The sequence below is a fragment of the Mus musculus genome, chromosome 16 (assembly GCF_000001635.26).
Source record: "Mus musculus strain C57BL/6J chromosome 16, GRCm38.p6 C57BL/6J".
Taxonomy (NCBI): Eukaryota; Metazoa; Chordata; class Mammalia; order Rodentia; family Muridae; genus Mus; species Mus musculus.
The window spans coordinates 88365927-88382077 of NC_000082.6; the positions used below are offsets into that span (position 1 = coordinate 88365927).

A 16151-nucleotide genomic window follows, 5' to 3' on the forward strand; every position below is an offset into this window, starting at 1 on the left:
TGCTGTATGTGTGCAAGTGTGCAACCCTGCTTCTACGTGTGCTCCACCTGCTTGTTCTTTGCCTCTTTTCTTGTTCAGTTGTTATGTCATACTCTGATTTGTTTGTATTTTGATTTATCTCATTTTATTAATATAATTCCTTAGATGCCTCTTTCTTTTCTAAAGAGAGACTGAAAGAGTCTGGACCTGCATGGAAAGTAAAGAACTAGGAGAAGCTGGGGGAGGGGGAGATTATATTCAGAATATATAGTATGAAAAAATTCATTTTTAATAAAAGAGAAAAAAAAGAAAGAAAGAGCTGAATAAGAGCCTGATGGAATTCCTCCACGAAAATAAAAATGAAATATTGATATATATTGTAGCATCAAGGGGTTTTGGCAGCATCTAAAGCAGCAGAAGCTAGTCAAAAATCAGTATGTGTTTTATAGCTGCATTTTCAAAAGTTCCCCATGACTAGAATATGTGTAGAGACACAAAATAAATTTGTGTTTGCTCCGGTGGGATTGGGTTCTGGTTGAGGGTAATGGAGGGATAGATGGGTGACTCAAGATTTCAGAGTGTCCTAAAGAAACTGTTCTAAAAGTGATGGAGATTATGACAACATGATTCGGGGACTGTAACTAATAAAACTTAAGGGTACATGATCTAGGATGATTGTAGACAATATGAAGTAAACTTTAGGAAACCTACTAAAATGGGTCATGAGAGTGTGTATTAAGAACTGGGGCACTTTGAATGAGTATTTGTCATAGTCTTGGGCATTTGAACACTTGTTCCTAAGTTGGTGGTGGTGCTGGGTTGGATTAGGAGGAGTAGCCTTGCTGGAGGAATCGTTACTGGGGTTGGACATTGTGAGGACAAAGGCTTGCACTATTCTCAGTTCACTGGACTTCCTGCTTGTGGTTCAAGATTTGGGCTCTCAGCATCCAACTTCCAGCCAGCTACTTCCTCCCGTGCTTCTTCATCACGATGGACTCTTATCCTTCTGGAACCACTAGACTGAATACATACTTCCTTCTATAAGTTGCCTTGGTAATGTCTTATCACAGCAACAAAAAAAGTAACTAGTTCAATGACCAAGTTTTTATTCAAGGGATTCTTGTGTGTATGATGATAAAGATTTTCCATAGGAGGGAGGCCATCAGACAGAGATGAAAATATGTTTCTATTAGCCCAAGAGGTTTGACAAAATTGGGAGATAAGACCCCTACACTCATCAGAAATTTGTTACATGACACCTAGGCAATGTTTTTAATGGCTCCATGCCTTTCTGGTCAATGGCATAAGTTCGATATGAAAGATGCTGTGAAGTCATGGTTTTAGCAATCTTGATTTACATTCCTACAATACAAGGATTCCTTTCATAACAACCATATGCCTTACAGTTAATAACTGGACCTTGATACAAACAGATAAAGCCCTAAGCACACCACTTTGTCTTTATTGGGCCTTTACTTCAAAGGAACCAGCCATGCCCAGAGACTTTGTACTTTCCTTGAAATATTTTCATGCAGGAGATCCTAGGAGGGCTTGCCTCCTAAGAGCAACTGATCCTGGGTGACTTTAGGAGGTAGTTTGAGTATTGATTTTTGTTTGTTTGTTTGCTTGTTTTACTGAGTGCTATGCTCTGCCAACACCCCATTTATTGGGATAGTAGGACATTAACACTCTTGTATCAATTTAGGTGGGAAAAATAGTACTAGATCCTCATCTGTAAGCTTCTATTTACTGTGGACTTCTGTTACAAATCATGGTCTCAGTAAGAATTCAGCCAAGAGGGGTGGGCTGAAGAGAAGGCTCAGTGTTTAAGAGTATGTACTGCTCATATAGAGGACCCGAGTTGGGCTTCTCCCACCAAAATCAGATGGCTCACAATTACCTTCCCTCTAGTTTCAGGTAATCAAACTGTCTCATCTGTCTTCCATTGCTACTTTTGCCCACATACACATACTCCCACATAGACACATAATTAAAAGAAAATAAAACTTTTTTTTTTAATAAAAAGCAACGACTAATCAGAGCCATTCCAATACTACATGATGGGGATTTATTATGTGAACCTGCCGTAAGCAGAGGTGTTAAGTGGGTGTTCACACCAAGAAGATAAAGGATTGGGCAGCCTCACTCCCCATTCTCCCTGACAGTTCTAGATAGGATATACATGGTGTGTAAAGGCCAGAGCTCCATTACCACCTAGATGGAAATGATGAATGAGGATAATACCCACATTCAGGAACGGTTCTGTACCTGGATGGCCATAGACTCATGCTCATCCCTGTACCACCATTGCTCATGTAGGACAGAGGGTGGGACTCATGCCTAGCAGTGCGGCAGAGGGAAGAAGAATTAGAAAACAGAGTTTCAAGGTTGACAGTATAATCCACCACTTTTTCAGGGTGAGTCACTGGCCACAGTGGCCTCCAGAAGAGTAAGGTCAGCAGGTCAGAGAGAGGAGGGGGCCGGCAAAAGGCCTCAGCAGCTGAACTGTGCCATTGTGCAAAGCCCCATGCTCCCTGTAGCCAGCAGTTCCTTCCGTCTGCCCTTGAATATGCAGGCACTATTTTTGGTTTTGCCGCATACGTTCTGGGTGAGACCTTAGAAGATAAAGTCTTAACATATATCCGGTAGTTTGATGAATGAGCTCACAAGGGGAGTGAATGAGGATTTGTTTCCAAAGTCATGCTTCTGCTCTCTGACCTCCTCCAGGTTATTTTTCCATCCCAGGCTGGAGCTGCGTTCTCTGGAACTGAGAGACTGGAGACCCCTGTTGCTGAAGCACAATGAGGAAAGAAAGAAGCAAAGTCCAGTGCTTTCTCATTGAGGTGGAGATCCAACAGACCATACAGATTAAAAATAGTGCTTCCCTCAAATGGAAATATCATAAGCTCTGCACTCAAGGGAAAGTGACCCCTCCTTACCCACAGTGGAGAAGTGGCCACCAGAAATATACTTGTAGCTGTGGAAGGAGAAAAACTAGGCATGGATAATCCCTGTTGATTTATTTATCTTCCCTCTTGGTCACTTTTCGTGTGCTGTGGTCTGAAGGTTTGTATATCAGATTCACCCCAGCTTACATCCATATTTCCAAATTCTAATCTCCAGGGTGACATCATTCAAAAGTAGGCTCTTGCATGTTGATTAGATCCTAAAACCAGATCACAGAGGACCACTGTATCCTTATTAAAACAACTCTGGGAGGTCTCCACTGTTTCTCCTTGTGAGATTTGCCTATGAAGTCAGGCATCTAGGAACTAATGTGAATCTTTACTCAGGGCTGCTGGCACCTTTCCGTGCGAGTCAGCCTGCAGGCTTGTTAGCACTACATTTCCGTTCCTTGCAGACAACCATGTTTGTAGTTCTTTTGTTATGATAGCCTTAGTTGATAGGCAAAGCTTTTCGGTGAGAAAAACCTTTCATCCTTATAATTTAGGGCTAAAGGGGGTAATGGAAATGATCCAAAAATCAGGATTCCTAAGGTATCTAAGTTTCTATAGGCCATAAGACTTACAATAAGAGAAACTCTAAGATAGCTAATACATGATTGTGGTTAAAATGAAATATTTTAGTAGCTGGGGAGACAATTCATTGCACAGACAGGGGGACCTGGGTTTCAGTCCCCAACTCCCACAAAAGGTAGGTGATAGGGCCGCTGACTTGTCATTGTCTATGCTCTGAATTCAAGAACAAGGGATCACTGGTCCAAGATGACAAACTGGACTGGCTGAACTGGTGAGCTCACTGAAACCAGAGAGAGGTCCCACTTCAGGAGATGAAGTGGAGAGTGACCAAGGATGGTACCTGATGCTAGACTCTGACCTTCTCCCTGCATGCACGACAGTTATATGGATTGGCACTAGCCTGCACCAGTACACACTGAAGCATGCATATTCATCATGTACAAATACCAAAAAACCCTAAGTATTTTAGTAACATAAATAAGAAATTAAAGTAAAAAGGTAGTAAATCTTGGCTTCTCCATGAAACATCATGTATGTGATGAACAGGCTTACGGATTTTCCTACTTGGGCCTTTTCCTTGCATAGTTTAGTTGCCACGGTTTTGGCATGCGATTTTGCTACATTAATTATTTTATGAAGAAGACGAATGATTCTGTTTTACTTAACAAATTGACTGCAATTTGTTTTTGTTGCTGAGAATTTAGGAAATTTGACTTTATATTCAAAATTGCTTTAATATCATTTCAATTTTCAAAACATGTCATATTTGGGGGAAAAAGTCCATTTTTTTTTCTTCCACAGAGCTTGAGGATTGGTTGGGGCCATTTATAAGCTATGAATGTGCCAAATATTCTTAAGCATTAGCTGGTGTTTTGAACTGATAATATACATGAATCTACTTATCATAAGTAGACACACTATGGTGGCTTAATTGCAAGTTTCATAATGATATTGATAATATTTCATGGCAAATCAACAGTCTTCATTAATTATTTTATCAAGGAATTGAAGAACTATTCATTTTGTTTAAAACTTTTTACTATCTTAATTTCACATTTGATATAATGTGTTTTTTTTTTGGGGGGGCTTGGGTGTTTTTGTTACACTGACATAATTTTATTAACCTTATTAATACTTTTGCTACATATTTGATTCATGTCACTCATATTTTCCAAAGTCTTCATCAATGGTCAATTTATTTGTTTGTTTGTTTTTTTAATGTGCAACACTTGGGATGGAACTCAAGGCTTTGCACATGACAGTCAAGTTTATCTTTGCATAGCGACACCCCCCAGCTACATAAACTGATTTTTAAAAGACAAAAATGAGCAATATCCATATGTACTAAATGAAGGCTCTGCAAAATCTCACTGTATACTGGAGCACTCTAATCTCATTTTCAAAATGCAAATGATGCACTTGAGTATCATCAGCCTTCTCATCAGAATGAGCATCTTGATTCTGTCCAGCATCTCTTTCAGGGATTCAAAACAGAGCTTAGCGTGCCTTGCCGTTGATAATGGCTTCACAGAAGGCAGCCCGCCTTGTTACATTTAGACTCAGAAACAAAATCAATCAAAATAAATAGATGAAGAACTTCAAGAAGCCATTACAGATATTTAACAAATAAGATCTTAAAGACTGAAAAAAGTAAGGTAATCAAAGCTTTGGCCCTGAGGACCGTGGTTTTCATAAAAATGTTCCCAAGAGATTTTTCAAATGTTCCTCAATGTCTTTTTAAGTCCGTGCCTAGTGTCTAGTTTTACTTAGTCAAATACGATCACCAGTGTATAGTCCTAAGGCCGGAGTTAACAACCGTACACTGAACTTTATGCTGTCATTGAACTGCACTGTGATCATGAGATATCTGTGCTAAAAGTCTATTATAGAATTTACAGAGACGTTATATTTAGGGTCTGGGTTACTTATGTGTTTGTTACTTAATTTTTCTCAGGGTTTCCAATTTGTTTCGAACAAATCCTAATGAATTACCAACTTAATAATGTCCTAAGTGTCTTTTGTTAAACAAACTAACTCAGCAAGTAATTTGACCTAAACAAGGGAATTTTCAGGATTCTAGGTTTAACATTTTTTATTACTTTTCTTAGGATGTATTTTTTAACTTAAAAAAATGAAATGAATATTATTATTTTTAAAACAATGAAAAGCAACACTGCCTTTACTTGTAACTTTAATATATTATGTTGTTTTTTTATTGATTTTTAGATCAAATTTAAAAGCCTGTTATAGTGGCTTGTGGTGCATTTTTTAGTGTTTTCAATGTATCAGTCAAGATATTTGAGTTAAGCAGCCTTCATTATGCTAAAATATTTTTCAAATAAAATGTTTGAATCTCCAGTATTATTTTTAAGTTTTTTAAACCATTTACTGAAGAGTAAGTATCTCTTTTAGTCATAGTGAATTCGATCTATCTTGATGTAATATTCTTGGAATGTGGATTTCGCAAACTTCTTTATTTAAGCAGTGTTGAAGAAAAGCATTTTTGATTGCAATGGGTCAGAGTCAAACATCACATGGTCTTTAATTAAGTCAATGAATTCGTCAAAATGAAAACAGTAGATGGAACTGGAGATGATCGTGTCAAATAAGGTAAGCCAAGCACAGAAACACCGTCCATGACCTTTCTTCTGTATAAAATATAAATACGCTGGGTTTCACAGAAAGTGGTGATCGTACAGAGGGTGTCAATATCAGGTGGTTAGGAAGAGGAGGTGGGAAAGAAAAATAAAGGGAATGGGCCAAGGATCTCAGTTCACCATTAGATAGGAGCGAGACACTGTAGTGTTCCCCTGCTGTACAGTAGGGGGCGGTATAACCATGGACCTTAATTCACCACTAGATAAGAGAGAGACACTCTGGTGTTTCATTGCTGTACAGTAGGGGGCGGTATAACAGTGGACTTCAATTTACCATAAGTTGGAAAAGAGGCACTCCAGCGTGCCATTGCTATAAAGTTGGGTGAGGAATGATCATAGATCTCAAGTTACCATCGGATAGAAAAGAGACACTCTGGTGTCTCATTGCTATACATTAGGGCTAGATAAAATGATAACAAATAGTAATAATATTCAGTATATTTTAAAAAGCTAGGAAAGGGGATTTAAATTTTTTACATAAATAAATAGATAGATAAATAATAAATAAATAAATAAATAAATAAATAAATAAATAAATAAATAAGAAATTCTTGAGGATTTAGACATGAATTTCCAAAAATACTTGCTAAATGTGTATGATTTTATGCCCTTATGTATCAGTCACAAACATAAAATTAAATTTGGAAATAGAAAAATGAAACCAGTTTTGCCCATTCATGCTCTTGTTGTCCGACATCAACTTCAATGTCCAGTTTCACAGTCTCAGTTCGCTTCCTGTTGAGAGAAATGAGGCCTCTGGTCTTCCTTTATCCTCCTTCCTTCACTACTGTGACTCTGCCTCTGTCTTCATCGTCTTTACCTGCACGTTCACTGTCGCTGTTGCGTGCTGAAAGATGCTGCTCTCCATCTTCCGTCTTTCTGGTAATGTGTTTGGCTTCCATTGGGACATTGTTGTCTAACACATTTGAGTTTTAATAGAGATTCTTGCTAAAATGGATACATCTGAAATTAAAGTGTAGAGGACAGCTGCTTAAGTGGTTTTCAGCTGCCAGGACAATGCGTTGGGAGTCACAGGGATGTGACCCCTTATGGCTTAACAGCTCGAGAACCTCCTTCCTAGCACAGATGGGTGTTTATCACTTTAACACTTTTCCATGGCCGGTTTGGTTGGGTTAGGGGCAAGCGTGTATGCTGTTTCACCAGAAGCAATCCAACTTCATTAAGGCGAGAAACATCTGACATTCTAAAACACAATTCAAAGCTTAGGAGGGACAAAATGCTTAACTTAGACTTACTTTTTCTTAGATTCTACAGATTTGTGAGATAGAAAAAGGACATTGTTGGAAATTCTAGTTCTTTTTTTTTTCTCTCTCTCCCACAGACAAATGAAGCTGTGCACCCCGATGAGTGGCAGGTTCTGCTTTAACCAGATGCCGATGAGAAACAGCTCTGACACTTTACAATCTTCCCTGCTTAATGTGGGAATAATTATCTTCTGTCTTCAGACTCCCTTCTGTGTCTGCACACTGTTAAATGTTATTTCCCCTCCGAATCCCACATTCTATTTCTGGTGGGTGTTTGGAGGTATCCTAATATCACGATACATCTGGCTCTGGAGTTCACAAGCAAACGTTAAGAGAAACAGCACGGTGGGTGGTAGCCATTGGCTCCGGAGCCATTCTTGCTCTGGGTTCCTTAGCAAATCGTTTAATGTATCTGATTCCCAACCAAAGAAATATAAATTCCACTAACCTAAAGTAATGCATAACAAATTGACCTTGCAGGTGCAAGGCAAATATCATCCCTTGCTTTTCAAATACAGCCAGCCACAAGGGGGTGCGAGACAGATCAGTCTTAGAGTGGGAAAAAAAAAAGTGGCTGACTTAAAAGATAATGGTTAATGCTTCATACCTTTATACATTCAACAAATACCCCTAACCAGAGAGCGTATATGGTATAGATATGTTCTAGGGTCTGGCTAGGCTAATGTAGAGAAGGTTCTTGCCTCTGAGCTCCCCAGTTTTCTGGAATATCCATCTCTATTCAAAATTGTGTTTTATTTTTGGGTTTACTTTCCACTCCACTAGACGATGCTCATGGGGACTAGTCCTCATCAGACAGAGCTGAGGATGTCACAGTGAAAACACTGTGAGGAATACCCAGCTGCTCTTGCCTCACAAGTCCCAGAAGCTTCGACAGAGCTACATTCAATTCAAGATGCCTTTCCTATGGCACACTCTGATATCCCCCATCACACTATAAGCAAGAGTGCCTGCCGTGGGCTTTCCTTCGGCTTAGAAAGAGTATTTTAGAAATGAACCAATGCTAGCTTCCTTCACATACAGTTGAAGGGAGGTAGAGGTGGGGTTCCTGTGGAATGGGATATAAAACTAATCCTGTGAAAAGAACAAAGGACTCTGTAGCCTAAGTATTAACCTCTGATACTTGTTTGTGCTCTTGTCTCCCTCTCTGTCTGTCTCTGTTTCTCTGTCTCTGTCTCTCTGTCTCTCCATCTTCCTACATTCCTTCCCCCCCCTCCTCCCTTCTCCCTCCCTCCCCCCTCTTTCTTTCTGTATCCATCTCTCTGTTTCTGTGTCTCTCTTTGTATGTGCCTGTCTCTGTTTCTGCCTCTCTCTGTTTCTCTCTGCTTCTCTCTGTCTCTGTCTCTCTCTCTACACACACACACACACACACACACACACACACACACACACACACACACACGAGTTTTGCCTAGTGCTTTTGAATGTCTCACTTTTAGGATTTGACATGATTTTTAAACAGCAGCTTACAGAGTCAGAGTGATCCTTACATAGACCAGGTAGTAAATCAAAGCTACTTGCTACAATTACACAGGGTGACACAGGCTCGCTGACCCAGCTGGAAATGTCATTCCTTTGCATAAAGATTTCATTCCTAAAAATATCCTAAAAGTGCTTTGAAAAGAAAGAAGAGAACTGTGGAACACAGCCCCCTCTCTTGCCTACCAGAAGTAGACCTACTTCAAATAAGATTTTAAGTATTTTCTAATATGTTTTTATTACATCAAGATTTTACACCCAATAGAATAATGTTTCCATTAAAATGTTTTTGTGCAGATCAGAGTTTGTCATTTATGTCCTTTCTGCCCATTCCCTGGTAAACAGAATCCCAGCAGGGCAAGGTCTTCAGCATTTTTTGTGTATGCCACATATCTGAACAACAGCCTGGGTCAAAGCAGACACTGCATTGAAGGCAAGGAACCTTTTAAGATTGATTGTGCTCTGGTGGGATGTGCTGGGTTTACCCTACAGAGCGTTAAGCCTGTGGTTTTAACCCTCTGCACTTGTGCAAGCATGGGGGAAAACAGGTCCCACTTAAAAAATATTTTCTGCTACCTGTGAGATAGAAATTTAATCCACGTTAATCTAACATAGTTGTCCACTAGCAGAAAATAAGGCACTGAAGGGGATATGACACAGTAAAGCTATTGTTATGGAGGTTATGGGTAGGAGAAGAGAATATTTAGATAAAGTTTTGGGCAAAAAGTGGTGAGTAGGTGTTCAATGACTTTAACCTAGCTTTGGCTAGTTTATATAGACATTTCAGGCAGTGATATTATACTGTTGCCATGCAATGCCTCTTCGGTTCATAAATTCATTTCCGGAGCTTGAAAGCTATCTTCTGGCATCTGTCCATATCTTTGAAGCTGAAATTGGAAGCTCTAACAATGATCTAAGAGAAGGTTCACAGCTGATTTGTTTTTTAGCCACTTATATTTTTCTCCTTTGAAGCAGAGCCTGATGAGAGATCCCAGATCTTGTCTTTTCTCAGTGGATTGTTAACTATTTTGAGTCCCTTTGCAAGTGTTGGCTCTGGAGTCCATCCCTCGTATTTCACATACTTCACTCTACAAAGCATCTGCAGCATCCAACCCGGAAGCCTTAAACTTTAGTAATAAACAAATCCCTCACTTTAAATACAACGACTTTCTTGTTGTAGAAAATACTAAAAGTCCTGGAGCAGGATTCTTTCCTCATCTTAGACTATTTATGTTCCCAGGAGAAAGACACACTCAGCCTTTATATATTTAAATAGCCTCAGGCAACACAGTAGCTGGGCAGCTGCCTACCCTCCATGATGCTACAATCTTTTTTTTTTTTTTTCTTTTGATAACCCCATGATATCACTTACTGTTTACTATGTTCCATCTGGGTTCCTCTTAACTCTGGTTGAGCAGCTCTCAGGGTGGTTTGTTTTTTGTTTTTTGGTTTTTTTGTTTGTTTGTTTGTTTTCCCTTAGCCCATGATAGCTCTTCTTCTCCCTCCTGCATGTTCTTCCTTTATTCCATGGTGGTTCTCCCTTCTCTTCCCTCCTCTTGGTTCTCTCTGGGGACTTATATTTTTTCTGACCAACTATTGGCTGTTCGCACCTTTGTTTACCAATCACAATTAACTGAGTGCTGGATCACAGGGTACTTGCAGATTGCAGATTTCAGATTGGGGGTGGGGGGTACCGTACTTACAATATTACAATAGACAATACAGTTACCGCATTACAATAGACAATGGAAGGCCTTAACAGTCTTTGAGAAATGTATAATTATGATCCTGTGTGGTTTTGTCCTTTGCTCCTTCCGGTGCTAGTGAGATTTCTCTTTCTTGTCCTCTTCTTCCTTTTGTTCTCTTACGCTGCCTGCTCTCTGCCCAGGTCTAGGCTGAGAGGAGAGAACCTGGTCCACCTGAGGCTCTCCTGGGCTGAAGAGGGATGGTGAGTGTCCTGGCTCCGATCTCGAGCTGCGAGTCTGTGAAGCAGGAACTCCTTTTATTGTATCAAACTTCTGTTTATAAAGGACTGAGAGAGGAGATTTTTTTTTCTGAGTTGAGATGACATAGGGGGAGGGGAAGGGTGATGAAGGGTATGGGGTGACTGACAGTGCCAAGGAAGTTATTTTACTTGCGCAGTAGCTAAGCAAAGGCGGGCTTAAGGAGGTTGTGCTCAGTCACTTCAGTACAGAAATGACTGAGACAACTTTCAAAACTCGAGCTAGGCTCTGGTTTGTCCTCAAGGCCCAAACCAGGGTCAAATAGAGCCCAACATCACTCCTTGTCTCTTTGTTCGTACCTGTATGTGTGTCCCCCTCTCTGTGTCTCTGTCTTGCTCTCTCTCTCTCTGTGTGTGTGTGTGTGTGTGTGTGTGTGTGTGTGTGTGTCTGTCTGTCTGTCTGTCTGTCTGTCTGTCTGCCTCTCTTTCCTCACTCCTATATTATTTATTAATGTTTCACTTTGATTATCAGTGTGTTGGTTTTAAGATGGAAACTGCTGTTAATTAGAGAAAGGACTAATTGGTTTAATTTGGAAAATGCTGATGATCAAACTGGCGAACCCTCCTGTATTCTGATGACATTCCTGAACAGGTTTCAAATTTTAATAATTAAAAAAGAAAAAAAACCCTTGTATTTCAAAATAACTAATTAAGATTTTATTTGTAACCAAAGAATTCTACCACAAGGCCATTAGAGAAGAAAGGATAGAAGGAGAGGACAACTGTTTGCTTATTTATTTGTTTTTAATGTCATCCTTCCTTCCTTCATTTCTAAAACAGGTGGAGATTTACATAAGGCTGTTGTTGGGTTCCTAGTGTGAATTCCAGGGTAATTAATCATTAGTTTGTCAAGACACTGTAAATTTCTTGGTAGATTTATGAACAGTGACACTAAGTATATATACTCTAGAAATATATTACCAGAGGCTCAGCCTTATTAGAGATGCTAGAATAGTTATAGTAAATTGGAAATTGTGTGCCTTCCTATAAAATGATCGAAGAGATAGAAAATATACAAGTAGATAAGTGCTGAGAAAATAGAATATATAATAGAAAATGGAATAGCAGTGTGTGAGAAATCTTTGGTCCTGTTCAAGAGAATAGAATCTCCCTTTCGAGAAAGACCTAGCATTCCAGACGTGTTGGTTCAGTTTGGCTAGAGATCGTTCCTAGGAAAGTAAACTCCCTTTAAACTGTGCTAAAGAGGCAGGTGGAACAATTCATTCTTTAAGGAGACCTTGTAGTTTTCTTTCCCAGAAGCCCCATCTCTAGAACAGAAGCTGTGAGCTGCAGCCGAGTAATGGCCTTAAGTCTGCCCACTTCTCTGAATCTTTGAGAAAAGCATACGTTTTCCTGTTTTGTTTTTCTTTATTTTCTAAGTATATTTTCCTTATCATTTTGAGTTTTTCATCAACATTTTGGGCTTCCTTTCTGTTCTAAAGTTTCCTTGTCTTTCTTGTAGCTGTTTGCCATGTGTCTGACTCCATACCAGCTTAAATGACACAGCTATTGCTTCTCTCTCTCTCTCTCTCTCTCTCTCTCTCTCTCTCTCTCTCTCCTGTTCTCTTCATCGAGGAAACTACTGAAGTGCCAAGGTTGCCTGCCCTGGATTTTTTTTTGGTTGTTTAAAAACATACTTAAAGATTCTATACTTAAATTCTTTTATTAATGATACTAAGAACCTCCAACATGGACCCAGACCTCCCCTCTGTCCGTGTATTATTTTCCTGTGTTACTACTGTGAAAGTATATCACATCAGAGAATTCATAGCAACAGGATCCCAAGTCAGTTTAATTACATTGTATCTACAGCCAGGCAGCATAAAGACACCCAGCTTTCTCCTTTTATTCAGTATAGGACTTTAGCACATGGACAGTTGGTACCTATATTCAGATGCATCTTCCTCCATCATTTAACCTTATTTAGCTATAACTACACAGACAGGCCTAGGAGCATGTCTCCATGGTGATTCTTAATCAAGTCAACTGGACAACAGACTTTAATTAACCATCATAATTCCACTGCTTGTCAACTTGACAAGAAGACACAGTGTTTTCAGACAAAATTCTACCCCTGATTCACAAATTCTCATTTTCATTTCAAAACACAAAATTCAGTTAGTCCCTGTGGTGATTTGAATGAGAATAGCCTCATAGGTTCATATATTTGAATATTTAGTTTTCAGATCATGGAACTGTTTGGGAAGGAATAGGAGGTGTTGGCTTGGAGGAGGTACGTCACTGGGGGTGGACTGTTAAGGCTTCCAAAGCCCATGGTATTGCCAGTTAGCTCTTTCTCTGTGTCTACTTCTTGTTTATGTATCATATGTAAGCTCTCAGCCACTGTTCCAGCACCAGATCTGACTGCCTGATGCCATCTTTCCTGTCATGATGGTCATGGATTAACCCTCTAAACTGTAAGCCGCAAATGAGATGCTCTTTTATAAGTTGCTTTGGTCATGCCTTTCCATGTAAGCACAAGGATCCGGGGTCAATCCTTCCCACCCAGGTAAGAGCTGTGTTTAGCAATGTGCTTATAAACTTGGCACTGAGGAGTCAGGAGGCGAAGGATCCTTGAGAATCGCTAGCCAGCTTATCTATCCAATTCACTGAGATCCAGATATGGAGAGAGTCCCCGCCTCAAAAAAACCAAGGAAGCGGAGACGAGTAAATGACTTTTTGGTTAAGATCACATGCTGTGTAATCATGAAGACTAGAGTTTGTATTCTAGCATCTGCCTATTAAGCCACACATACCACATGCATATAACTTCAACTCTGAAGTAGATGACACACTTTTCAGGACTCCATGCACACAACAGGGAACAGCTGCATATGTGTGCTTTCCAGTAACCACATCCTTTAAAAAGCCAAAGGATACGAGGAGAATGGGTTTTAATGATATAGAGTATTTAATTCAATAAATCAAAAATATGACTCTAACCTGTTAAAAATCATACAAAGTCTTACCTTACTTTGCATCCTGAACATATAGCATGGATTTTATACTTCTGGTGTGATTGTCAGTGGAGAAAGCAACACACTAAGCACTCAGTAACCAAAGATACTACTACTGTACAAGGCCTTAGAGAGACAAACCTGACTGTTAGACCTATTTCATATGTGTCGTCATAGTTCATCTATATTACAGAATGTTACCTCCTCTTACCTGTAACTATTAATCCACGGCTAATCAACATTTGTTCTATGAGTGTCAGTGTTGGTGTTTTGCTATTCTTACAGAGGAATAACCCACACAGTGTCATCATCAATCAATTTCACAGCCCCAGAATCCTTCATTGTCCTTTTGTGCTATTTTATGGGTCTTTTTCAGAGGTGAATGTGTGATATAGATTTTTACAGTAACCAGAGAAACATCTTGTTACTTTGCATAGTTCCTATATACAGAAGCCCAGTAAGTCTTCTTTATAGTATCTGCCATTGGGCATCAAGATCGAGTTCTTATAGATGCGGGTGTGTGGAAAGCAGCATAGAAAGGATTAAAAAAAATAAAGTGATGCTTAGTGCATCTTTGCCATTCCCATGTTCCTGTCATTTTTTTTCTATTTACTAGAAAAGTGGTTGAGGCCACTGTGAACACAAAGCTTGATTGGGAAACTTATTTTCATTTCCTTCTTGCCCCAAATCAATCACTTCATCTAAAACATTCAAACCATCAGAGGACCATACAAGAATAAGGAGAAGGAAGCACTCCCCAAACCACCTGCAGGCAGAGACGCTGGCAAAGGGAAGAAACAGTCATCTCCTTGATTGCATTTTCTCCTTTGATCTTGTTGACTCAAAAGTAATTCATGGGAAAGCTAACTCTACAGAAAAAATTCACTGATGCAGCTCAGAGCAAAGGAGTTGGCCAGGCCTCAGTCTTTTCTGTACTTCAGGGCCAATCTGAAATAAACTAATGGTTGTCAGGCTGAACTCAAGACAAATTAATTTAGCATGTATTCCAGGTGGTAGGGGTTTTAAAGCCACAGACAGTGGACATTCAGGGAAATGTTACCTCTTGCTCCTTGGGTCATGCCACCCAGTGTGATTGATTATGGCAGGATCTATAGTCACCTAGGGACAAGCTTCTAGACGTGTATGCGAGTGATTATTCAGATTGGGTTAGCTTCTGAATCTATCTGTGAAGAATTAACGTGATTTGTTTAAGAGGCCACAGAGAGACAGCATCATTCTTTAGACTGGACAAACAGGAGAAATCCATGGAGCAAAGCATTTCTAATTACCTGCCTCCTCACCGTGGATCCAGTGTGAGCAGCCTACTGAAGCTCCTGTTGTCATGTCTTCCCAAATCTGGTGGACTGTGCTTGAGTCATGAGCCAAAAAAGTGAATCTTTTTGGAATCATTTTATCACTGCAACAGGAAAATAATACACCCAGTAAAAGGCTGCACGAATTTCCCTCTGCCCACCTTTTGGTTAAATCCCTTCATAGCCATCTTTCTAATTGCTGAGAAACCACGGTAGACATAAGCAAAGGTCAATTTGAAACAAATTTTATCACCCCATCTCATTGATGTTAGGGATAGGTTTATTTTGCTGTAGTATTTGTGAGTTGGGGATATGGTCCTAAAATTAGCTACAAAACTCACAGACCTTCAGAAACCATTTAGGACCTTGCCTTTCAAGTATGTCTAGGGGATTAAGCAATGCAAGCAGCTCCTTACAAATGCAAAATCTCAGGTCCCATCGGAGATCTGAACAACATTCTGCATTTCAGTGAGATTCCCCAGATAATAAGCAGGCTCATTAAAGTGGGAAGTGTCCTGTTTTCTAGTGTTTGAGAAAGTGTGTCCTTACCAGAATTGTGACACATCCTGTCTTCACACTAACTCCAAAGGGTCTCACTTTTCAGGATTTCTGCTCAAGTCTATGGTAAAAAACCTTGCAGACTTCCAGCAGTCCTTCTGAGGAAGTCTTTGTTCTGAAGCAACCAATAGAAAGGGTTTTCTCCCCCTTAAAGAGCAACGGAGGTCAACACAGCCCAGCATGAGCTTACTTGGCAAGGATCAGCTCTTTATATCTGTTCCCTCATCTATTCTGATTCCATTCCCAGAGTCCTGTTTGATGAGGGTTCTCCCCCTCCCCCCATTTTTTTCTTTCATCCTAAAATTTCTAAACTAAATATGCTTCTCAGAGAAGGGCTAGCAAGTATATATTTCTTTCCTTCAACATGAGCCTGCACTTGGGCAACCACTCACCTTGACCCTGTTTCCAGGCAGAGCTTTCCCTATTAATCAGCAGCCCCCACCC

The 16151-nt window shown here is 39.8% G+C and overlaps 1 long non-coding RNA gene across 3 annotated transcripts in view; it reads right to left on the bottom strand.

Annotated features, from left to right (window-relative positions):
• Nucleotides 1–15792, bottom strand: part of Gm33255 — a 29072-nt gene extending 13280 nt beyond the window's left edge. Inside the window, exons 1-3 of one of the 3 annotated variants that reach the window (XR_385025.2) lie at nucleotides 15699–15792; nucleotides 15126–15253; nucleotides 1976–2770 (exon numbers count right to left, since the gene is read on the bottom strand). This is a non-coding gene — a long non-coding RNA (predicted gene, 33255). Of the gene's footprint in view, nucleotides 1–1975; nucleotides 2771–15125; nucleotides 15254–15698 lie in introns of those variants that run through there. The other 2 variants (XR_876221.2, XR_876220.2) reach the window with 2 other exon arrangements.
• Nucleotides 15793–16151: the final 359 nt, after the last annotated feature.